The sequence below is a fragment of the Amblyomma americanum genome, chromosome 4, assembly GCF_052857255.1.
Source record: "Amblyomma americanum isolate KBUSLIRL-KWMA chromosome 4, ASM5285725v1, whole genome shotgun sequence".
Classification (NCBI taxonomy): Eukaryota; Metazoa; Arthropoda; class Arachnida; order Ixodida; family Ixodidae; genus Amblyomma; species Amblyomma americanum.
The window spans coordinates 138,849,437-138,875,231 of record NC_135500.1 but is presented as its reverse complement, the minus strand read 5'-3'; the positions used below and the strand labels follow the sequence as shown (position 1 = coordinate 138,875,231).

General features: G+C 46.7%; 1 protein-coding gene and 1 pseudogene across 1 annotated transcript in view; one reads left to right on the top strand and one right to left on the bottom strand.

Annotated features, from left to right (window-relative positions):
* The window catches only part of Octalpha2R (alpha2-adrenergic-like octopamine receptor), a 619,288-nt gene that overhangs the window by 544,191 nt on the left and 49,302 nt on the right, over positions 1–25,795 (bottom strand). The gene's annotated exons all lie outside the window — the stretch shown is intronic.
* Positions 23,914–24,064, top strand: LOC144130672 (5.8S ribosomal RNA; annotated as a pseudogene).

Genomic DNA, 25,795 nt, shown 5'->3' with positions numbered 1-25,795 from the left:
GCGTTCCCCTGCGTCTCCCTGGGGAATTCTTCTCTCCTTCCTCCTCGCCGATAATCCATGACGCTTCCACCTACATCAGTGACCTACAGAACACATTTCGCCGCATTACTCCTGGCACCCCTGCAGCCCGTCACCCCCAGTCCGTGTTCGTCAGCCAGGACCTGGCCTCCTGCCCCCGTGTCTTCATCCGCCGTGACCATGTCCGTCCACTCCGTCCGTCCTCACGCCGGCCTACGATGGACTGTTCCGCGTCCTCCATCGTGCGCACTTAGAACACCTTCACGTTAGACGTCAACGGCTGTGAAAACGTCGTGGCGGCGGATCGCCTCAAACCAGCCTACATTGCCACTCCTCTGCCCGTCGGCCCTACACTCGCTCTCGCTTCGACTGCGAAGCACATCTGCTGGGAGAGTTCTGTGGCTTCGATCTGAGGGGGGGGGGGGGGGGGGGGGAGCCCTGTAGCGCCCCTTGCGCCGCGCTTGGCCCGCAGACCATGGCACGCGGCGCCGGACAAGAAAGAGGAAGTTGGGCTAGGCCGCCGCAGCGCGAGCAGCGCAAATAAACAGTTCGAACCTCAACGCGGTTCAGGTGTCCAACGATATATGAGACAGATACTGCGCCATTTCCTTTCCCCAAAAAGTCAATTATATATATATATATATATATATATATATATATATATATATATATATATATATATATATATATATATATATATATATATATTATAACCTCAACGCTTTTGCAGCTGGTTTTTCCTCGCCTAGTTCCGACAACTTCTTTGCTTCAAAAATTTGCATGCCACCATATTGTTCGTGGCTACAAACCCGCCTTTGGTACTAGCCATAAGAGTGTGGAAATGCAAAGGTACTTCTTGATATTCAGCTAATTGAATATTCAGTTCTAGCACATTTCACAATAAGTGACGTCCCCGCGGACGACAGTTGGCTCTGGGAAAATATTTTGGCTCGCTTACAACCTCCTCATTAGGAATTTCTGAAAGTCCTCACTGAAATTCCGGCTATGTGTAAAGTGAGAAAGGAAGAGAATCAGTTTTCTACCGCTCTCTCCACGCGCCTCCTCGCGCGCGCTTCCAAGCACGCTTCTTTTATGTGTAGGTGCCTGCCCCACCAAGAGCCCGCGTGGAGATTGTGGCGATGCTTCTGCGTCGTCGTGCGCGTTGTTTTTGTGCGCTTTCGCGCATGCGCGCTCGCCTACTTATGTGTGTCCGCCGCTTGGAATGGCATAGGCGTAGTGGCCGCCATAGTGGTCGCTGGCGTAGCTGTGTGTACAGGGTCCCCCGCCGCCACCGCCGCAAGACGAATGACCTTCGTCGACGGCGGCAGTCCAGTGCGGACAATGCATCCCTCTCTTCGAATGGAAATGAGGGATTGCTTGAGCCGGCACTGGAAGAACGCCGGGAGGGAGCGCTGGCGTTTGATAAAAAAAGGGGAAGATGCACTTCCTTCGTTCTCTTCCTCTTTCCCCTTTTGTTCAATTGTTTGGTTCTATTTTGCTTTCCTTTGCGCGTCCTTTCTTCCGCCTTTCCATAAATAAGTTCGGACGCGGGATGAACGCTCGAAGCTTATACATACGCGCGGCGTAAATGGACGCTGACGTGAGGCGGTCAGTGGGGAAAAGGGAAAGGGTAGCCGGGGATTGATGTGATGAGAATGGAACGAGGTCGACGCTGTTGGCGAAGAGGAAGACGAAGACGCCCGTTGCAAGCCGGACATCATTGGACGGGCTAGGCAACACAGTCTGGCTTATTGGGGTTGTAAGGAGAGGCAGTGAACTGGACCTCGCGGGTGACGAAGATAGCCGAACCGTCCCCTGTATACTCGTGGCTTGGATAAATTTTGTAGGACTGGCTCAGCTTCAGGCCTGGTGGACGCTTTGCTTTGCGCATGGGCGTCCTAGCTTTCACAGTTAGCGTACGGCTATAACTTACGCGCCCGTTGTGACGTAAAGAGCGACCTAAAATAAGAACTAAATTTTTTTGTCGGTCACTGAAACACGCTGAAAAGGTCAGCAGGACGTTACAAACGTTTCTTTTTTTGTGTGTGGATGTCAAATTGCGGGTACTTGGAAAGTACACGAACACTGAAATCGTACCAGGGCACTGAAATGTGCAGCGTTTAGTTTTATCCCTCATTTTTCGTGTTTCGTTAGTACGGAAGTCATGAGCCTGTGAGCTCCATGAAAATTCAATTCTTCCGTGGTTTTTCATGACCATGGTATTGCTTCAACATGTACTTATGGTAAAGGAACGGCCACGGTGCTCCTTAGCAGAGTTCAAAAAATAAGCTACTACGTATGCTTTCTCGCTTCGATCTCCTGACTTTTGAAAATCGCTAAGCACGTGAAAGTCGTCAAATCTTGAGAACAGCAAAAAACTTTTAAATGCATCACTTATAAAAGCCCCCGGTCTCCATGTCTGTCAGTGTGACTCGGCGCATAAAAGCGCGCAAGAGCCTTCAGTAGATAACTCAACAATAACCTTGCTTTGAGGTCAAGAAGCGCTGGTGTGAGCTGTATTGTTTCTGCGCAACAGTGTTTCTCTGCGTCTTTGAGGCTTACTGAAGGCAGCAACGATTCTGCATTATTTTTAAAGTGAAGTACCTACGAACAACCCAAGGTATACTAACAGGTCGCAGTGTGTGGTAAATCCATTCTTTATTATTTTTCGTGTGGGAAAAAATGCCCAATAGTGATGTTTCCTGAGGTAAATGAACAAGTTATGAGTCGGCACTTGTATTGTGCGCTATTTGTCTTGTCATGCATCACAGTGCTGTTTGACCTATTAATCAGTGCCAACTTGCCGAAATCGCGGCCTTAATAGATTAATGTTATCTGCGGAGAGAATTTTCTCACGCACGAAGCCATAGTATTGTTTAAAAATGCACATAATTTGACCTCTGAGCTTAATAATCGACTGAAATTAACGAATCACCAATTAGTGTTCTTTAAGCTCATATTATCGCATTTCTTAAGACCTAAGCTTCCATCTGGTGACATCTTAAGAGATCCCCCCCCTCCCCAGTTGCTTAACTCCTGTGATTAAAATAATCATCCAAACCAATATATGAATTATCGCGCATTCCGCGTAAGCAGACTGAATAAAAGCGAAGGCAAAATTTTTTTACATCTTTATTTTGGTTTGCCCCACTATGTAAAGAGACTCTTTAAAAAATTAATGCGAAAAGCATTGCAGAAAAGATACAATATTCAGAACAATATGCATGATACACAATATGATACTCATCCCTTCGCCTTCGTACATCTCATCTCGTCTGGACCACTCACACAAGGTTGGAATTGCTCCCCTCAGGGCGAAAACATGCATCAACTCCTTCATTCCTCGAACATCCAAGGACTGGAACCACCTTCCCGGACCGATTGCCAGCATTGTAGACATTACTCATTTTAGAACCGCATTAGCCACCATTGTATATGTCGATCATTAATTTGTCTGCTTCGTGTTATCTTTTCTGTATTGTATCTCATTCAACCACTCCCCTCCGTAATGCCCCAGGCCTTGAGGGTAAAATAAATAAATAACTAACTAACTAACTAACTAACTAACTAACTAAATAAATAAATAAATAAATAAATAAATAAATAAATAAATAAATAAATAAACAGAAAAAAGGCTGCCTTTCAGGAAATACTCTATCGTTCTCTCTTTAAAGGGTGCGTTTGCTATACCTCATATAGCTCATTTTTTTGTCGTAGAAGTATTTTTGCTTTGTTCGTTTGTGGTGTGGTTCCACATACCAGTAATTCATAATGAATGTATGAGTAAAAAGCGATTAGTAGACATATAATTTGAATTTAACTAGTAACAGCGTTCTAAACTTACGTATAATGCCGACAGACTTACAAATAGGTAGGTACTTCCTCTCACAAGGAAATATCCGCGTGTTTCAAGTTTAACGTCTACCTTTAACTGCGGCTCCGTATTTCCATTCTTTTGCTCCTATCACCTTCATTACTTTTGTGAACCTTTAGCTTCTCTACTGCTCTCGGGTGCGTTTACTGCACATCAGACGCTTTGAAGTGCGGCTATTTCTTAAGCAACCCAAACGCAACAGCTTCAGGAGAATCAGAGCCTGAGCAGTCTTCGGCTGCTGACGACTCTGAGGGCGCAGAGTAAGTCGTCTATAAAAGAAGATACAAAGCTCCTAAAAAGTATGACCTCTTCTGGCGGTAAAACGTGAAGCGGGTGTGAAGGTACAGCCACGAAGCATTGACTATACGCATGGGAGCGTTCCTGGCTGTAAATTTCTGCACTTTGAAAAAATTGGATGACACGGAAGAGCGGACAAAAAGGCCCCACTCATCAGACGCCACGAAAGAATTTATTCGCGGGGCAATTAGAAAGGAAGCATTTGCTCTGATTGCTGGACCACGCTATATCGAAGATTTACTAGCTTTGCTATCTCAATTTATTGCCCTTAACTACTGCGCACCCGCGCAGAATCAACGACCGCTCCCTTGGGGTACATTTGCTGGTGAACGGAAATAAACCGAGATTAAGGCTCTTCTCGCCGCGGCTAGAAACGGTGAGTTCATTCATTTCTGCACGAAAGCCGATTCAAACAGGGGAGGAATAATTAAAGCCCGGCGAGTGTGCGCTTAATTGGCTACAAGGCACAGAGTCTAAGGGCTGCCGTATATTATTTTTTGCGAGCTTCTTGATGGTATTTCAAGATGTGGGCCTGATACGTCTCCATATTTGCTCCAGTATAAACCACGCGGGTCAGAGCTGCGCCGCTTATAGCCGGCTTGTAATCGGCGCTCGGATTTTTATCTCCCTCGACGCTGTAGAGAACATTTCTAGAAGCTTAGATAAAGAGAGAAAAACTCGGTGCTCCAATTCGAGGAAATCAGCACTAGACTCCGTTTCCTGCTGTTTCCCTTTCCCGTTTAATTGGAGGGCGCCAGACGACTTACACTCAAAACATTCACTTTGACGCTTGCCCGTTCTGAATGCGAACTTTTACCACGCGTGTTTGTTTCGTGTCTCCCTCTTGCTCTGAATGCATACTTCACTTCCAAAGTAGGGCCTTCAAGCTATGAGCTCTATGCACAAATTCGGGCCCTGGGTTCTCATTCAAAGCGTATCTCGCGTTTCCGGCTCGCCTCGGGACTAAACAGGAAACAAAGAGAAAAATGAGGGGAATGCGCAGCCGTCACTTCCGCACCGGAAAGACGTCATTTGTAACTTCGCGTCCCCGCGCATAAGAATTTCATGGCAAGAAGACAAGCGAAGAAACAAAAGAAAACCAGAAGCTGCTTTAGAGAAGAAGAAGGCAATCAAGGCGTAACTGCACGGCAGGGTCCTTTGACAAAGGGAAGCCAGTGGCATGTTCGTTGCTCAGCGATGGCCCTATGCAAGCAGTGCTCGCGTCCGGCCGCCGCTACGCGCAACCATAACTCGTTCATCACGTAAGCCCCGCGTCCACCCGTTCTTCCGCCTCCTCCTCCTCACTCTCATTCTCTATGGTCGTGAATCCTAAAATCCGATGCTCTGGGGTACATTTTCTTTCCCGTAGTCCAGACCAGCATTTCTTTCAAGAAGTCGTCCCGGAAACGATTATTCTTTTCATGTGCTTTCTCTCTCTCTGTAAAACACACACACACACACACACACACACACACACACACACACACACACACACACACACACACACACACACACACACACACACACACACACACACACACACACACACACACACACACACACACACACACACACACACACACACACACACACACACACACACACACACACACACACACACACACACACACACACACACACACACACACACACACACACACACACACACATATTGTGTGTGTATGCGTGAGCGAAAAACTGCACCACGAACTCGTTCTCGTTTTCGTGAATTGGACTCCTCTTCGGTAAAAATAAGAAAATACAAAGGTAAAAGCGTAAAAAGATCGAACTGCTCCACCGTTATTTAAAAGTTATTTCTTGACTTTTCGGCTCTTCTGCTTGCTGCTCGAGGCTTTGTTTGCCCGCGCATTTTATTTTCCCTTATCATTTGTATCTTTTTATTGAACAAGCGCCAGTGTAGTTCAAAGGGACGCGTTTGTCTATATGCGGCTTCGAGGAGAGAAAAGAACGACTCGCCCGTCTGGCCGGAGCTCAAAAGTGCATTACATTTGGCGCACTTAGCCGATTGGAACGGGACTTCAAGGCAGAGATAAAATCTAATCACGGGCCGGATGACGTCGGCTGCGGTTCTCCTCGAAGGGCGAGCCTTCCAGCTGCGTGCATACAAGCGCGAATTGTGCGCATATAAGATGGACTCGATATTGAATAAAACAGGCAATTTGCGGTACGCGCAGGAGCTCGGTATAGGAAGCGAAACCGGACAAGGTCGTATATTTTGACGAAATGAACACTGAACCGAAGTTGTCTCGGAGGCTCATTTTCTTTAACCTGGGTAAAAAGAAAAAATCAAGCCACGACCATGACCCCGGTGTCAATTGTTTCACTTTTCCGAAAGCTGGAGAAATAATAGGATAAAACCTGAAGAAGGAAGAGTTATGTGACGAAAAGAACATTTCCGGGAACGAAAACTAGTAAATCAGGAAAAAAAAACAAAACAGCGAAGGGTATACCTCATCAACTCGGCGGAGTATGCGACTCATCTGATAGATTAGCTTGTGTGGTTCTATATTTTACTTGTAATCCAGCGCTTTAGTCGAAGGTTTATTACCTTGCTTTATGAGGTTTTAAATTTATGTCCTGGTTGGAGCTTGTTTGGTTCGTGAAGGCATTAGAAGGGGTGAACGGCATATTTTTAGATCTTTAAAGCGCCGCCTTCACGATCCGCTCGCGTCAGCTGCAGAGGAGCAGCAATAGCAAAACAGATGACTGCACTTCGATCGCGGTAGGATGGCTGGCATTAAAAAAGGATGGTGCAATCTCGTTCCAGTTTTCGCGAAAAACGCGACGGGCGTAATGCACATACCGAGCCCGACAGTCGGATGTCCCTCCTGGAACTGTTGAGGGGAAATAATACTCCTGGAACTGTTGAGGGAAAAAAAAATTAAGGAACCAATTTGAGAGTGAATACAGAACCATTTGCTGGGAAGTCTTCGCGGGGGCCTTACGTGTTGCTGCCTGAAATGTTGCGTGCTGCTTCTTTGGTTTTACTTACTTTCTTGAGACACCAACTTGGTGAAACTTTTTTTCCTGCGTTGGTACATGCGTGTCATACACGTGACTTTTTTTGAGTCTTCGAGGTAATTTGCACTTCGTCTTCTTCGGAGAGGAAAGCCGTCGTAAGCTTGTAGACTGGGTGAACCCGTTCAGCTATATGCAGGAAATGCCCGCGTCCGTCTGTCTTACAGACTTATACCACTTATTAGACGGTGTTTTTATTGCAATCTTTGTGCTCGCCAAGGTGGATGAAAAATCTGCGGATGATAGATTTGTTTTGTGTCACGCAATAAATCTTGTGCACAACACAGAAGCAAAATAAAAAAAGAGGTATCACTACAGGAAAAACTAGAAGAGGCTTAGCGCGCTTGTTAAATCTAATGATAGGAGCGAAACCTGTGTCAAGCATGGTTACAAATGGTTTGGCGAGGGAGTAGCTCCGGCGCGCGCCTCATCTATGGCGAGACTGAGCGACCGAGCGCCAGCGAAGCAGCTGTTATACCCCCCCCCCCCCCCCCCGCTAGTCACGTGGTGCAGCAGCGGCAGGGCTCCGAGCGAGCGCAGCTGCGGCGCCTCTCCACAACGAGTCACGTGGTATGGCGTCACTTGCCACCACTTCTGCTCCGCCGGCGCAAGGTGAAACACGTACCAAATTTGACCTTGGGGGTTGTGCGAATAGTAGAGCTTTCGCTCTAAAAACAACAGAAAACCTTGCGGCGATGTAACCTAACCCAGCGAACACTACCGGAGCGGTGCAGCCTATACTGAACAGAAAAAGATGCTTACATCAGAACGCACGTCGCTTTCATCATGTCTCATGAACAAGTTAAACAGTCACAGAGACGCCTGGGCAACGTATGTTCCCCGTGGCACGTTACTCAGTTGCATTTCGCTGGACATATTAAGCCGATTAGCTTCAAGGCGGTGAAAACTGCTCTCTCGTTCGATCGTGTACACTCATAGTATTCGTTGTTGGCCGCTTTTGTAAGAGTATGACCACGCTAATTCTGCACCTGGCCCACACCGATAGTCCTCGGTGCCCTCATTCATTACGTTTTCATCGTCCAACACAAGGATACCCAAATCAAGGCAGTTTCCATAACGAAATTCCCCATTTGTTCGCTCCGTCGTATCACTGATTCATAAACGCGTGTCACGCACCCTCAACCAGCTTCCTAGGAAGCTTTAACATGTTGAATGTTTGAAAGAGGTTAAACCCGCAGTTCGCTTCAGAATCCACTGTCGTGATTTGCTGTCCTATATTAACGCAAAGGCGCTTATGAGTGCCCGAAGTGTAATCTTACAGACGAAGGTGACAGGAATACCTACGCATACCCCGGCAAAGAAATCACTCGTAACTTGAAATCTTTGTACTCTTTTCGAGATCAACTAGCAGAGCAAAAGTGGAAGTGGTCTCCACGTACCAAAGACCTGGTTAGAGTGCTAGTAACCACATATAATTTACTAACGAAGTACTCTTTATTTCCTGGTTCCGGTTTTTGATTTCCGCTTCACCGTCGAACCTGCCCTAGCACACGTGCAGGGTGTTTTCTCCTGGCACCGGCTGAAAAGCTGAAAAAGCCGGCTGCTAGTGCATTACGTCTAACCAATCCAATCTAACTAATCCCGTGAATGTCAAGGGATCTTCAATTCAGCGTTATGTAAAAGTGTCGAATCACGTGAAAACGTCGGCGAGAAACAAACCTGGAGCTTAGCTTGCTAGCCTAAGTCCCACAGTGATTTTAGTTTGCACTGTAAATAGTACTGCAATGAGCTTTTTACTCCAGGAGAACTTATTCCTGTTACGTAACCATTAACTTAATAGAGAAGCGTATCTCATTTATTTCACTTAAATCTGTTCGGACATACGTTTATTTTACCCTTTGGGATTGCAGTCGACGAAAGAAACTTCGTAAACTCGAATTCATTCCATAAATTTAATACAGCGAGCTGCAGGGCTAACGTTGTACCTACGTCGTTGCTCTTTAGAACTTTTTCAGGACACCTTGGACCCTTTGTCGACGCAGAAATCCGTTGATTTCCTCCAACAGGTCTAAACTATTTGAGTTTTTCCTTTTATACTTAATGATTAGTTGGATAAGTGTACATAAATATTAGATCTGTGCCTATTAGTCAGACATGTTGAAGAAGAAGGGCAAACACGATTGGAGACAACACTTAAGGCAGAGAAGTGGACGGTAGAATTGGACGGTAGAAACAGGTCCATGTTTCCCCAATTTTGCAGCAGCTTCTCAACTTTCTGTTCTGAGTTTCTGGCTTTTTTTTTGTTCCTCCGACGACACGCGATGCTTATCCAAGTATATTTAATTGAAATAATCGCAGTAGCCCGGCTTGGCCACTCCATAACATCCACCCACCGGGAACTTTGGCTCACTAGGCGAGTGCTCTAATCACTGAGCCACCACGAATGGGGGGGGGGGGGGTGAGTCTTCATATTACCTCTGGCGCTTTGGTGCTGCGGTTAAGGGATGCACTGCTGCCTTGTGATAGCAGGTGATACCACTAGTAGGGCTTGTGCGACCTAATTTGCTTTTCCCAAGCAACCTCTCGCGACCAGTCATTAAATTAACTGCCATATGCCACGATGGGTAGTTTGCTAACAGTTCGATGGGCAGGTGTGATGACGCCACAAGGTCACGTGGACCATGTGGCCCGCCTATGTTGCTTCCCCTGTGATCTTTCCCTTACAATGCCGACGACGACGACGCTGACGACGCCGGTTTTTCTACAGAACAGGAGCTTATGGCTCTTGGGCTGGCCGGTTTGAAAATTTCCACAACTGTTTCTCAGGTGATATTCCTCTCAGATTGTCTCTTTGTTTTGTTGGTGCTGGAGTCCACACGAAACGCTTTTTTGAGACGCCCAATAAAGTTTTTTTATTCTTGGATGGGTGAAAGAAGAGGGCTTCGTTTGGACACCAGGTCACTGCGGTATTTCACAAAATGAAGCAGCAGACTTTTTGGAAAACACAGCTCTAAATGAACCTGTTGCCTGTAACGTCTCTAATCTTGATATTTTCGGAATAACTTGATTTCAGCGTTTTGAGTTCATAACCGCCACGTGCAATGATCCTTTACTGTCTACTGTTGACTACCAACATCTCATGCACCCATGGAAGGCTCGTGCATGTAAAACTCGGCAGTGTGAGGTAGCGATGACACTCATGCGGTGCAGGATTGCCGTTTACATCTTTACTTATGTAGATGCGGGTTCAGTCCCAAAAACCTTTGTGCGGCTTGTGGCGAAGTCGAGACATTGGAGCATTTCCTACTCTCTTGCCAGAGATTTGCACAAAAGAGGAGAGCACACCTAGAAATTCCCATTACGAAGTTGGGTCTTACTTTGTCGGTTCCCCTCCTCCTCTCTTTCAGCGCTAGCGCCAGTGGTTTTGAATTGCATCAAGTTTGTGAATACTTCCACAATTATATAACAGCTACCGGCAGATTACCTTTCTAACTGTTTCCAAAATTTCCGCATTTAAGAGAGCGTTTGGGTATTTTCAAATATTTAATTCTCAGATATTCTCTCTCTATATTCGATATTTTGTTTCTTCTTTTTCTTTTAGGTGACTCTGAAATTTCACCCAAGGCTCAATCATTAGCTTGACACCAGTTTACCCTATTCTATGGGGTCTCCCCACTGAACCCTGGCCAATCCCCCGTCGTGGGTATGTGCCATGTCACGAACGCAACAAGAACGACAACAACGGGAGCCTTAACGGTTTGTCGTTAAAAGGCCAGCATTGGCGGTAATGCACTTGCACGATTATATGTGAAGAATGCGCGATTCGTTATGTTAAATGCATTCGTGCCTCTTCTAGACGAAATATAAAACATGGGGTGTCTGTGAACAATGTTGTAAGATACACTTCAGCGTCTATCTACACGGGAAACTATGGAAGAATTTTTTTATACACGCAACATGAAGAGAGGCTAGAAAAATGAAGGTGTACGCGCGCTTACACTCTCGAAACCGGAAACGCTAATTAATTCTCAATAACTTGAGCCTAATTTCTTGGAACAGAGTAAGAGACGTTCTAAAGTTATGGAAGCTAGTCAGTGGCTTTGGAAAATACGTCGGGTAGCTCGAGCTCTTGTGTCGTATTTTCTCCAAACGTGTTTGGTTCCAGCGCAGCCGAAAATGCAGTAACAGGTACTATGACAGGGTCGACTGACCTGCGCTAATGCACTGCTCAGCAAGGAAAGAACGCAGAGTGATTTCATATTCCCTTATGCTGGCTCTAAGAAGCCCGCTAAAGAGTGATGCGCCATAAGCACACTTTGCGAAAGCAGGTGAGCCGCGGGCAGGAAGGGTGTGCAGCTAAGATTGGCGAAGCTTTCAGGACAGTCAAATAGTTCAGCTAGGGGGGACGGGAAATATGCGCGTTCTACTGACAAGTCTTTCAATAGAGGCCTCAGATCGTTAACTGCGGGATTACTCTGCATGAAAAGCATTAGCTGTGACGACGCGTTAGCATAGGAACCTTGTTGTGTGCTACCATGCACGACCACACATACCGTATAAGTGGGGAGGAGGATCGTCTTCTCTACACTGTGCCCCCTGGAAGCCGTGACAGGTGACAGATCGCAGCTGGCTCTTCCGTGTTAGTGCCAGGTGGCAAGAGCCAAGAGCCACAAGTGGAGTTGCTGTATAAGTGCCTAGATTGCGCATTTGTTTTCCCAGGGACACTGGCGCCTCTACTGGCTAGATGTGATCACATGGTTAAAACCATTCATGAATTGCAGAGAAGCCAACTTATTTGCATCGTTTAGCACCAGAATGCTGCTAAAACTAAATTCGGGGCCTGCTGCTCTCGTGCTATGCGTGATTGTTTTTTTTTTTTTTTGCCCCAGACCACATGTTCACTGAAAACGATGTTTTCTTTTCAATAGGACGCAATTTTATCATAGGTGTTAGCTAACGTTAAAAAGAAAATGTCTGTGATTTGTGGCGTTTACAACAGATGGCGCCATCCATCCACATGGCGAATTTTTTGTTTGTAACTCATTAATGTAGTCCTTGGAGCCGCCGACGCATTACTAGCAAGATGTGACATTCAATGCAACAGTTATTTGGCTAAAACAGAACAACTTCTGCAGTCAGAATAAAGCCGATTGAGCCTGCACGCGCTCTAAGTGCTATACCAAGTGCGCCACCTGCATGCAAGAATTGCGGCGTTTCCTCATAATTTGGACGCTTGGAAGAGCATTGTGGCGGACCTACGCGCAACTCTAGTTAGTAATTCTAGGCACAAGAGGTGGCAAGAGCTACCTGCCGAGGTTGCAATGTGTGACACTGGCGGCGGGCGCGGGAACTTCGACTCTTATGCTATCGCGTAATAAAAACAATTCAGTGATAATTATTGATCGCAAGCAGACCGTACATAATAACAAATGGTTTCCAGTGAGCAAAGCGACTCCAATACTCTGCGTACCCCCTTGGTGAAGCCCAGGAAAAGCTACAGAACTATTTACAGCTCACAGCAACGAACGAAGGATATGGCGATTCGCCGGTTTGGTGCACTCACTCAAGAACTCTAAACCAAAGGCGGCATGCGGAAAAGTCACTAGGTCTTGAAAAAGTCTTAAAAACCACAAATGCGCGGCGTATCCAAGATAGTAAGAATGCTCTCAAGACACTGGCCGCAAACGTGCTGCACGACAAGATGCTCATGTCCGTGCCACAACGTATTTGTCACACTCTAAAGCATTCATTGCTGGCGTTGCAAAAGCGGACACATTCGCTTCACATTCATGCGTGGCAGCAGCATTCAAAGCAAATGCAACAATTTTAAAAGCCCAATGTGGACCTGCTAGCCTTTTTTTAACCTTAGAGACATCTCCCGCACTTTTTATCCCACATTGCCTCCGCCGAGGACTTTAGGCTTAGCTCGTCGGAAAGCATACACCTCGAATACACCTTTGTACATTCGCTCGCAAAGCAAGCATGAGTTGTAAAAACTACCCAACCATCAATTCCCTTTTTTCCACAACTAGTGTATAACTTTCCCAGCCGTGGTCCCCATTTTAATCACGCGACCTCAATAGACGAGCAGGAACAGACCGCTTCTCTTTCTTGTTTGTACCATATTTTTATTGGTTTTCAGAGCGTTTCATCCCATAAGGCCCCTCCCGGAAGTTATCAATCAATTACGCACCCACGCCCGGCCAAACAGCTCAAAGCGCAATTTGTTCCTGAGCAATTACCAAAAAAGCCGGAAATAGCGAGTTTCTAAAGAATCACCTGACCCCACCTGCACGCCATTGAGTGCGGGTAAAATCCTCCTTACTTGCTTACATTCTATTGGGCATCTTTTCAGGATTCGATATGGAATTAGACAGAAAGAAAAGGGAAGTGTTTTTGTGAAACTCTAAGAGAAACAAATGACAACACAAATCAGTGGAAGATCATAGCGCTCAAAGACAAAGTAAAAAAGAACAGTAGCCTCGAGCTGGGAGGAGAGAAAAAAAACAGTTGATGAAGCGGCCGCAAAGGAGCGTCATTTTTGGCTTGAAACTTGATAAGCAATGCCGGTAACCTCTGTGGATTAATTAAAAAATTGGCGGTGGTTTAGCTCTGGTTAAACCTGGAGTGACGCGATAGCTACTGCTGGCTGAGTGGAACTTGGTCACGTGGCCAACCACGTGACGAACCACGTGATCAGCCATGGCGTCGCGCCGCCGGCAGCTTCTCCGCACCACGTGACCAACCACGTCACAGCATGGCGGCGGAGCCACACTGAAGGCTCGAAATGCGACCGTAATGTAGCTATCGCTACAAAATGAAGGATTCTTGCATCGTACACGTGACTACCAATAACCTCAATACACAGGAAGTCACGCCGCAGTGTATGATTACTACGCTGCGCCATGAAGCAACATGGTGGTGGAAATCACCAGTGCCATATTGCATAAACTCTTGAGAACAATGCACCGTCATGACATTTTCCCACGTACAGCGGCGCTTTCAATAAGGTCACGAACACTCTCCCCGTGTCTCCTCAATTAGTCTCGTATAGTCTAAATCTGTAACGGTGGCTTGTTGTCTAAACATCATCTCAAGCCCGTACGCTCTTTGTCCATTGACAAATAAATCTTGTTCCTCTTCCTCCTGCTGTACTGTTAGCCAAAATTTATTGACTGAAGAAAATGCCGTAGGTGTGATTCTATATACCTAGTCGCACGCAATATTAGCTCTTGCAAGTAAAAACGTGTCGATTCAGCACCAAATTTTATTCCGAATTAAGAACCGTAGGTCTGACAAGATGAAAAAGTAAAGGTAACTGAACAAGTCCTGGGTGTTGTAGCCAAGCAGTAGAAATGCCAACGGCAAGTAGTACTTCCTGACCTGTGAGCGTAGAAAAAATTACAAGAAGAAATGATGAAGTATCCCAGTTGCATGCTTTAACCAAACATCCGACAGCGGCAAGAGGGAAAGAAACTTCAGCGCGGCAGCAGTTTGTCAAGCACTAGCGATTACTACTCGCCAGTGTGTGCATTCGGTCCGGAGTCATCCATCAAAAGGCCCAACCAAACTTCTGTCTCTTATATATCTGTTTCCATTACACGTACAAACTCCAACTTTAAGGATATAAAAAGTTTTCTTCCAACGCCTGAAATTCGCGTCGCCCATTTTTTAAATTTTGATTTGGTCACATTTTTGTCTCTCGTTGCGAATGGAGGGAAACATAGCCCCGGATTGCTGTTTCGCGGAGAACGCAATAAGAGTTCTTCAGCAAATCAACGCCACTTTAAAGACCCGAAGGCCTAAGTTGTATATTTTTTTCGCCTACTGGAAACAAAAGTTCAAAGAAGAAAAGCAAGAAAATGCCAGAGGTTCTCTATCTTGAACCAAACAATCTGCAGATTTTTCGGTTTCCGTTCTTGCCATAGCCGCACCGTTTTTGGCCAATTTTCTGCCTCCCCCCCCCCCCCCCCCTTTCCAGTGCACGTTAAATCCTCTTTTTGCGGTACTTCGGGAATTCGAGCTTTTTTCTTCCCTTCGTTTCATTAAGGCGAGCTGTTCCTGGCGCAACTTTATTACCTTCCTCTTTTTTAAAACAAAAAGGCAGTGCGGATTTTTCAGTGTATATTATTTGCGTTCTGAGATCGTATGGGAAAAGGGTGAATTGAAGATAATGGATTTGGCTTGTTTCTGACAGCGACTCTCAAAAGAGTAATATCAAAGAAAAAAAACGCGTATAATAACCGAAAAGGGGAAGAAGAGAAAGAGAAGGGGAGGGCAGAAAAGCTTACCGTTAGCAGAAGGAGACGCATCGCAGCGAGTTCGATTTTGTTGATTCATATTGGCTATGAAATACGGCGATAAAAGGAAACACATTTTCTCACTTACGGGAAAGCCCGCCAGCTACGATAAAAAAAAAAAACTAAAGTTTAAAGGAATGCGAGGAGATGTGAGAAATGAAGGCGTTAAAAGTATTGCGAAGTAAATTCGAAGTAACGAGTCCTCCCTCCCCCCTTCCTAAAAAAAAGGAAAGAAATAGTAAGGGAAAAGTAGCAAAATTGAAAATTACGACAGCCCACACATGAAAATGCTCCGGCGAAGCGTATTATTAGCGTCTCCCGGCATACGCGACGTCGTAAGCAGGGACCGCATTATGAAGACTAATTACGGCTGATCCGAAGTTCCCGTAATGCCCGTTCATAATTTTCAGGGTTTTGACGCAGGCTCGTTAGGGGAGAGCGCTCTGCAGCTGCACATTTTCTTGCAGGATCAACGAGAAAAATACGGGTGTGCACCGAAGAAAACGCTGAAGATATCAGGACGTGCCACTTTTCTGGGCCGTCGGTAGCCAAATGGTTTCTGCTCTAAGGAAATAATCACTGAAGCAGACGCTTTTTGAGAGATAAAAGAAATTGCAATATAGAATAACGTGTATCGCAAAGAATGTTCTGTAAAGTCCCCATAAAATATTATTGAAAAATAAAGATAACTCAAAACCAGATCTTCAGCACCGTCTTACTGTTGGGGCAGGGCGGAAACCCGCAGTTTAGTTTCGGTTAGGATAGTTTCGGTTGGCATAACTCACCTGCCGTCGTAATTGAAACCGGAACGTGCTCTAGTATTGAATATGTAAAGCAAGAATACTGGAAGTCTTTTAGCAGAGGCGACATACTGACATGAATATCAGATGATATTGATGTTCACCAGAGTATTCGCGAATGAATGGGGCAGCGGCTGCAAAGTCGTGTGTGCGGTCGTATGCAATAACCTGGACTGAATAACACCCCCGTTCCAGAAAACCTTTTTTTTCCGGCCGTAGAAGCGTCAGAAAAAAGTTTCACAAAATAAAAAAAAGCGGGCAGAGAGCTGCAAAAAGTGGACCTGAAAAAGCATACTGTGCGTAAGAAAGTTGAAATAATCTGGTTGTTCCTGAGGCCAGGTAAGCACCGCAAAAATGTCCACATAACCTTCATAATTTCTAGTAGAGAAGGCTATTGCACTGGTGGCTGAGTTGGTACGAGAGAATGAGTTGCATTACGTGTGCAGATGTGTGTAAAAGTAGCGCTTTGTTTTTGAGAATATGGTTTTGAGAAGCCCTCAAGGTGGAGTTGCTTGCAAATATGAGAATACGCGAACCTCAGTGCAATTAAAAGCCCATCGGTTTAATAAGAAAAGTAAAAATACGCCCCTTGCCCTTAAAACGAAACATAAGCAGTGTTCGTAATTCCCTTTTTTGTATGTTTTTTTTTTCAATTTTCTTCACTTTGCGATTTTTTTCCACTTTCTGTTGTTTGGCACAACAATTTTCCCACCTGTTTGCAATTTCATGTACGCAGTTCTTTTTCCTTTTTTCTTTTGTTAGTTATTATGCTAGTGCATGAATTTACTTGTTTGAGTAGCACTGCTACAGTCTGCATCCTTTTCAGGAGTTTTCTTCTGCTTTGTTATTCCTTGTACTGTATTGTCCCTCGTGCTTGGGCCAGTTTTTGGCCTGCAGTATAAATAAATAAATAAATAAATAAATAAATAAATAAATAAATAAATAAATAAATAAATAAATAAATAAATAAATAAATAAACACATAGGCTGCAGCTTAATGCCGGCGAAGAGATTCAAGTCAAGTGGGGCGGTGGTGTCATGGAGAAACATGGCTAGGAACGCCCACAGAAGAAACCCACAACCCAGAGTGCCGTCAAAAGCAGGGCACAGTGGGAGCTTCTTAATTATCATGTTATAATTAACTCTGTTTCCATCGTCCACATATGAACTATAACTGGCACCAAGCAGCCGGTGTGCACATGGCTTCAAGAAAGCACTCGAGTGCCTCCGCCTCCTTTCTCCTCGTTAGCGGCGTTCGGCGCCTGTCACTCGGCATATATTCGTCGTATTTGTAGGCGCCGCAAAGCTGCAGTGACGTGCATCGACCAAGAAGGCAGCTTCCATCGTCAGAGCGAGTCGGGAGAGCGGCCTACCATTGCGTCGTCTCAAGTTCCCGGCGCCCGCCCTTTTTGCCGGCGACCCGCACTGGGAGCACCCCGCCTCCCCCCGTGGGACTAAGTTCATCGAAACGCCTGCTGGTCCTACTTTGCATATGCGGCGCTTCAAATTCTCTCCGGTCTGGCGCCAATAATAAGCGAATCGCCGCCGACGCTGCCGCGGCGGGCGCCGTGGGCGAAGCGGAGGGAATAGGAGCCCGCTGAAAGGACCCGAACCTCGGGGCCAAGGCGACCGCTGGCCTTGTGCACGGGAAAAGACGCGCACGGTGGCAGAGCGGCGTAGGCACGTGGAGACGAACTCCGAGGGTGCTCTCCTGCGCAAATGCGACCCTCTCTTCGCAGATTAAATTCAAACTTTCGACGCTGGCCGAATCTCTTAAGCCGCAGAACCCGAGCTCGCACAGTGTGCACTTGGAGTGCGCTGCTGCCTCATGCATGCATGGACCGCCTTTTCGTGTGCAAATCACTGGCCGGCGCCTGACCCAGGAGAAACTTTTCGGCCAGAGATGGCTTCTCTCCTTCCATTATTTCGCTGTATTTTAGGGAAGAGTTGTCGCCTCGGTGGTTCCTTCTTCGGATCTTCCTTTGTAGTCCACGTTTTATTTTTTTTTGTCGCCGCAGCCTGACTGCTCCTCCTACTTTAATTACATTTCATTTTTCACCTGCCTTCCGCGCAAACATTATTAAGCGGATTTGCCTCAGTGTAAAAGTTCGTGAGGTCAGAGTGGCCGCGAAGTGAGAAGCTCTTCTGAAGCGCACTCAGAGCTCTCTTCTTGTATGTTTCGCAGGGGAGTAGACTACAGATAAAGGCACTGGAAGGCATGCGCGTTGCAACTTGCTGCAATGCTGTAATAACGAACTTAAGTTGAATTCAGCTTGCAAACAACAAATCAACATAAGGTTTCGCAAATATTGTAAGCACCGCCGTCACGTGTTTGCGGAGTTACCCGAAAAGTGTGAGGAAGTTGCGCAATAACCGTCAGATCCTTTAGCCAGTACAGGCACAGCTGCAGCAACAAGGTGGTGCGGGGGTTTACCGGAAATAAGCAGGCAGCGGCAAAAAATCACACGCGAAAGCATGCACTTGGTGAACACCGCAAGCGTAGCGATCGCTCAGATGCGATTGCGAAACTCGATGAAACCTGAGGCGAGCCTCTCTAACTTAGGATCGTTACAAAACGGCCACTTGCGCAACACGAGAGCATTTCTGTTTTCTCTTGAAGCTTCCTTTTGAAGAATGTCTTCTACTGAAAACCAGAGTTAATAGCTATTAGCATCCAAACCACACTGTTTATTTCCGTGCTTAGTGTTAACGATAGCTGTGCTTTGGGCAGAGAGACCCGGATGCTTTTCTGAGTGGAGTTTGGTGCGGCGACTCAACTCTTTTAAGCCTGCGTCAAAATTTTACTATAAAAGAGAGAAAGAGAAAGGATGAAGAGGACGAGGAGAAGATTGCCTTGTGAGCTTTAACATCCCGGCAGTGCAGGTGGCCTGTTAGAGACGGCGATGGGCTCTGCTTTATTTTGACCACAACAATTGATTTTGGCGTGCACCGACATCAAACATCAGTCAAGAGTCTACTTTAGTCCTCCGCCTAAGTGCAGTCGTCGAGGCCGGGATTCGCCCCCACGACTTTAGATTCAGCAGCCGAGCACCAAAGCCATTAAATTAAGCTACCCCGGCGGCTGCAGGTGAGAAGAAAAAGCAGTAAGGTATAACAGAAGTGGGTTCCGCTTGGCTACAATGAATATGGAAAGGGGGGGGGGTGGGAAGAGGGAAGCAGCGGAAATAAAGGGATGGAATAGGGAAGAAGGATGTGAGTTAACGGGCCTGTATGAGGTGAAGTCTAACCTATAGCGCATGTACACATGGCTCCCCAAGAAATGGAACAGGGCCTGGGATCCTTTCAGGGCTATTAATCGACGTGCATGACCATAGTCCAAGATTTTTAATTAATATCAGCTGGAGCTGCCTTTTCCGCATGTAACTAGTGGGGCTTGTATTGCTCTCCCCGAGCTCTTCCCGTGCACCACCTGCCATGGTTGGCCGGTCAAGAATGTACAAAGGAACTTGGTATGGTGACGTCATTGGCAGTCTGGCACCGTCAATTCCCACTAGCCAATGGGCATTCGCCGGTCTAGTGACCTTACGGCCCTTCGGCCAAAGCGACTTCTTCGTTCTGGTGACGACAGGTCCATTCAGCCAATGGGACTTCTCCGCTCTGGTGACGTCCCTGATTACCTAACTGCAGACCAGCCAATTTGGCTTTCCGCCACGGTGATGACACCAGTCACGGGGTTCTCGCTTCAACGAGGCTCGTATGCTATCGCATGACAATACTTTTTCAAAACCGAATCCAATACGAAGGCAGCTGCTATAAGCCGATCCGAATACGAATCGATTTCGAATCGAATAGGGATAGAACCGAGATGAATAAAAATCTAACATTTTAGGAATATTCCCTACTCGCGCGAATATCCGTACAAAACGAATGAGATTACGAAAAATCAAATAGCTAGCGCTTATAGAGTTATACCAATAGTTGCCGAAAGATTCAACACTGAATTTCACTACGGAGGAATCAATACGAAGTCAACATTTCAACTCTAACCGCCGTGTTTAATGAATAGCAAAAGAAAATTTTGCTAATGATGACGACAACCAAAGCAGGCTTCTCCGAACCTGTCTGAGCCTCGCCTCGACTCCCAAAGTCGGAGGCCATGTGTGAACATTATAAATGACGCGACTCTAATGTCCCGCCTAACGACGATGGATTCCCTATCCAGCGTCGACTAATCGTGCCAGCCTGCTGTGCGGCTCATTGGAGTTGGTCCTATTTTAGGAACAGACATCGAAGAAAACAACAGCGTACCTTACTCGAACAGAATGCCAATTACATGAAAGGAATTGGAATAATTTAGAACGTATTCGATTCGTGTTGAGTAATCAATATTAGAATAATCAGTTTGATATTGAAAAAAAGTTGAATATTCGCATACCTCTACCTGTTCCTGACTTAACGAAACCACGTTTAGTAGATTTCTGCAGTTTTATTTCACTCTGTTGAGCACGAAGGTGAACTTAACGCCACTTATATCACTACACGATCCACGTAAGCGAAACTTTCGATCAAAAGCAAGAACAGTAATTCCTGCTCGAGCTAACTACCATATTATAGGAACTTCTCGTGGTGATAGAAGAATAATTGAGCATTGCACAAAATCTTAAAAATGTCTTTCGCAGCTTTCTATGATAGCTGCGGCTGTTATTGTGTAGCCAAATTTTTTACTATCAATTAGAAATGAAACAAACTACAAAATGCCCATACGGAGATTTCTGATAACAGCTGGGCGTGGTGGCAGTGATGCTTCAAACGGCTTTGGACGTAACTTAGCAACGCTTTGAATACATTGCAGTAAGTTCCTCCCTGTCGAGATGCTTCAAACTGCTAAAAACATTCAGTTGTCAAACAAAACCATATCTCTTAAGAAAATTATAACCTCAAGACAACTTCTACAAGTTGTCTTTCTCATGAAATGATGCAGCATGTCTTTCGCAGCTAAGTTCAGGATTCATTATTTCTGTGTGTAGCAGGCGTGCGCTTAGAGAGCACAGACACCGAAAACGAAGAAAAATGTGGCGGCAGGCAAAGCAGCGACAAAAAAAAAAACTCTTGGTTAAGAACAGAATCAGATCGACCTGTCGTGCTTGACAGAGTACCCATTTACAAAACGGACTTCCTCGTCGGACACTGCTTCCACCTACTTCGCACCCGCCTTATTATCCGGTCAAAGAAAACACAACTGCCATACCGGTGTGATGATGAAACGGCGGCGAGAGGACGGAGGTGACAAAAAGGGGCGGGGTGCCAACAGCGAACTTTCTGCTCACAATGGTGAAAAGCGCTCCAGCCCAACTTGTTCCTCCTCGAAGGCAGCGTCCGAAGGGGCTGCTACGCAGCCCCCCCCCCCCCCCCCCCGACTGTCGGATCTCCCTAATGCTTCCTTTTCCCTTTACCCCAATTCCATTCCGAAACCAGCACCGTGGCACGAGAAGCTGAAGCGCCGGCTTCCCAAAACTTTTCCCATGGAAGAGAAGTGGGAGCAAGCTTCGTGTCCACGTACTCGCCAGCAACCGCCGGGGGAGCTAGAGGGCGTGTGCTCGGAAAGAAAGGAGAGCGCCAGCCGGAGAAGAACGACGCCTTGGCAGCGGGGTAAAGGGGTAAAGGGCGATCGCTCCGTCCTATGGCGCGAGGCCGGCAATAAGGGGAAAAGGGAAAAGGAATAAAGAGAGAGAGGGCCAGCGCTTCGCCTCACCGATTCCGAGCAGTGGTGCGGACGCAGAGAACGCGCGAGTTGGGTTTGCCTTCCAGGCGCGCCTGGCGCGGTGCACGTGGAATAGAGGTGGGCCGCCAGGACAGCCACGCGGCTTCTTCGGCGCGACGCACCGAGCAGAAATTGAAAACTTGCCTCAGCCGCGCCTTTAAGCAAACCCACGAATGGCGTGTACTGTACAACGAGGGAAATGTGCCTAGCTTCGTTCCCTCTGGAGGTTGTCGGGGCTCCACAGTACGCACGCTCCGTGAGAGTTTCTTTGCACGGAACTGGCGCAAAAACCCAGAGGGTAGGCTGGAAGAGGAAACGGGCGGAGAAAAGGAGTTCTAGTTGTTGCTCGGAGTTTCGGTCCCGGAGAGAAGGGGAGCGGGGAGGCTAGGGAGTGGTGGGAAAGGGGCTGATCGGGAGAAGGGAAGTGCGGGTATAGGCTGGGGGCGGAGGCGGCCTAGCAGCAGCGCCAGTCTCTTGGATCCGCTTCGCTGCGCGTCAATTAGAGAGTGAGCGCGGCGGTGGCTGTGGAGGGCCCCGGTGCTGGTCCTTAGGCTTCACTCGTTTCTCCTCTTCGAGAAGGAGGTGACGCCGGTGGCCCGGCGCTCGGCGCAGTCTCACATCTCCAGCGCTCGACGCTGTCGCCCAAGTGGCGGAGGAGAACACGGAGGAATGTTGCCTCCCGGTCTACTTTGTTCCTGGGACTTCGACCTTGGCAGAAAAGGAAGAATCGGCCGAGAAAAGCTTCCAGTACACAAAAAGCAACGAAAAACGGGATCGGGCTGCGTTCTTTTTTTCGTGGGCTTTCACTCTTTCCCACTGTCAGGCATGGAGTGCAGGCGGGGCGGGGTTTTCATTTCTTTTTGTCTTGCACAATCTAGCCAGTGTCATTCATCGACATAATAGGTTTCCTGCGCTAACTGTTTGCAGCCTGCCCTGCTCGATTCTTTGTCCCTCTCTGTTGTATTCCTGGCTGCTAGTTAGTTCATTATTTGTCTGCAAGCTGAACTTTTTCAGTATGCGTGTTCTTTGTTGAAGACGTAGTTTTCATATAAAATTGTTTTACTTGAACAATGTAGTCAATAATCATTCTATTAAAATTATCCACAATATGTATTATACTCGTAGTTGTGGGCTTCTAATAAGCGGGCCGTGTCAAAGACTGGTGAAATGCTGTGAACTCTGCTACACCCTTTTTTGCTCTTTGACGCTGGTTAATTGCCAGGCAAGTTGGCGGACGTTACAGTGCCTTGCTCCCGTCGGCGCCTGGCAACATTTCACGGGTGAGAAACTTCTGTCTTTGCAGGTGGTATTCTAGAAAAACCTCTCTATCAAGTTACATTCATCCATTCATATCAGCCTGACTACGTCCTCTGCTGAACAAAGGCTTCTCCCTAGTCTCTCCAATTAACCCTGCCCTGTGCCTGCGGCTGCCACCCTATCCCCACAAGCTTCTTAATCTCCTCTGCCCACCTACGTTTCTGCCGCCCCTGCTACGCTTCCCTTCTCTTGGAATCCTGTCTGTTACCCTTAAGGAACATAGGTTACCTTGCCTTCGCATTGAAATTAAGCTCTGCCCAAGCCTATTTCTTCCTCTTGATTTCGACTAGAATGTTATTAACCCGTGTTTGATCAATGACCCACTCTGCCCTCTTCCTGTCTCTTAACAATACACCTATTACTTTTCTTTCCATAGCACTCTGCGCTGTCCTTAACTTATGTTCAACACTTTTCATTAGCCTCTACGTTTCTGATCCATAGGTGAGTACTAGTAAGATACTGCTGTTACAAAGCAAGAGCGGGGACTTGTTGATGCTTCATAAACACTGTAGCGCAACCAAAGACGAGGACGAAAACAGAACAGAAGGAACACCACGATCGCTAAAGTGGTGGATCACACTAAGCGAATCCAAGTGGTGGATCACTCGGTTCTCTGGCCGATGAAGAAAAACTCAGCCAGCTGCGAGACTTGGTGCGAATTGCAGGACACAGTGAGATATGATTCTTCGAACGCACATTGAGCCCTTGCGTCTTGGGTTCGTGTGTCTGAGGGTCGGATATAGCGCTCGTGGTGTTCCTTCTGTCCTTCTTTTCTTCCTCGTCCTTTGTTGTGCTACAGTGTTTTGAAGCTATGTACTACCAAAAAACCCAGAAAGCCACCCTACTGATGCTTCATACTGAAGATATCGCGCTAACTGATACAGAAAACACAAAGAAATGGGCACTTCGTCTGTTCCCGTTCTGTGTAAGTGTTTTTTTGTATCAGCGTGATATCTCCGCCCATAGCCGGTCGTTGCGAGCATTTAAATACTTCAGGCTAAGAATTTGCTTTCTGATTTCTACTTCTCAAATACTCAATGTTAACAGAACGATTTTTCACAATCTCTTTAAGCACAAACGAGGTTATCGAGGAATGGCCACCCACTGAATATTTAGCTCCTTCCATCGTGACCAATTCCCAAGTTCGAGGCAAAATCGCGCAGTTGAAGTAATAGAATTTGTACGCGAACCCGACGCACTCATAGTATAGCGTGGTAGGCATTCACTTAAGCTAAAAAAAAAGTAAGCGCGGTTATCTCTCAGCACAGAATGCATTTCTGGCGCTCTACGCGCAAGCAACCGTGTCTGCCTTGGCGTTTGATAAGAAAGCCACATTCCTCTCAGTCAGCGCGCATACGCAGGCGCTCCTCGACACGCCATGTTGTGACGTCTGGTTAGTGATGTCTTCGCGTAAGCGGTGGTTAGGTTACAACTCGCCGAGTCTCACGTCATAAACGATGCAAGAGCCGAGCGCCAGTCGACGCATACACGGCCGAATGTGCAGCGCTCCATATTAATGCCGCCAAAAAGAAAGAGTTATGACGTCAGTGTGCATAGTAAGGCTCTCAGAAGGCTGGTCTTAGCTGCGCCCGTGAGAGACGACCGCATTTGTAGCCATCGTAATGCCGAGTAGCTCATTAGCTACCCCTTAAGTATTTATACTTAAGAAATCATAATACACGCTGCAGTTCTTGGACAAGACACAGAGTGATTTGGAAGATGGAGGAGGTGGAAGGGTCCACCGGTAATGGAATTGATTTAAAGATAGAAAATGAGGCTGGCAAGAAGAAAACAAAGCGAAAAGAAAGTTAGCCGTGGCAAGAAAAAAAAACAAGAGAAAAAGCGGCGATGGTGACGACCCGTGAAGATCGACTTCCCATTGGTGATGAGAACGAGTGCCGAGGACCGGGCGAAGAGGCGTGCGCTGTACTACGAACGCGCCACGGCACATTGAGTACGCACCGGTTGAGCACGTAGGAACCTCGCGGTTCTTCACTTTTGGGCATCCGACTCGCTAGCTTTTTTTCTAGTGTATCGATAAACTTTTTCTTCCTTCTTAGTTGCTTGGCTTTTTTTTTTCGACCGTTAGCGTTGCGGAGAGCCGCCAAGGCATCGATTTTAAGAGGAGAACAGCATAGTTAACGCCCGCTCCCTTCATTTACTCTTTCCGAAATGTAGGTTAACGAAACCTCTTCAGGTTGGCTTCATCACTGTAATCGCGCTTCTATGCGTCGTTACCGACCTTGCCAGCCTGGTAAAAGGAAAAAAGTGACCAGCTGTATAGAGAACTGCTTCATAGGCTACACTCTTGTCGTCCGCCAAAGGAAAGTCCGAAGCAGTTCCATAGCACACTAAGGTGGATAGTTCTTTCGTTGTCTATGTAAAATTGTTTTACATTGATTATCTTTTTAGCTAATATTGAAAGAAGCAGCAGTTTTACTGTGACAACTACGGACGTAGCCTAACC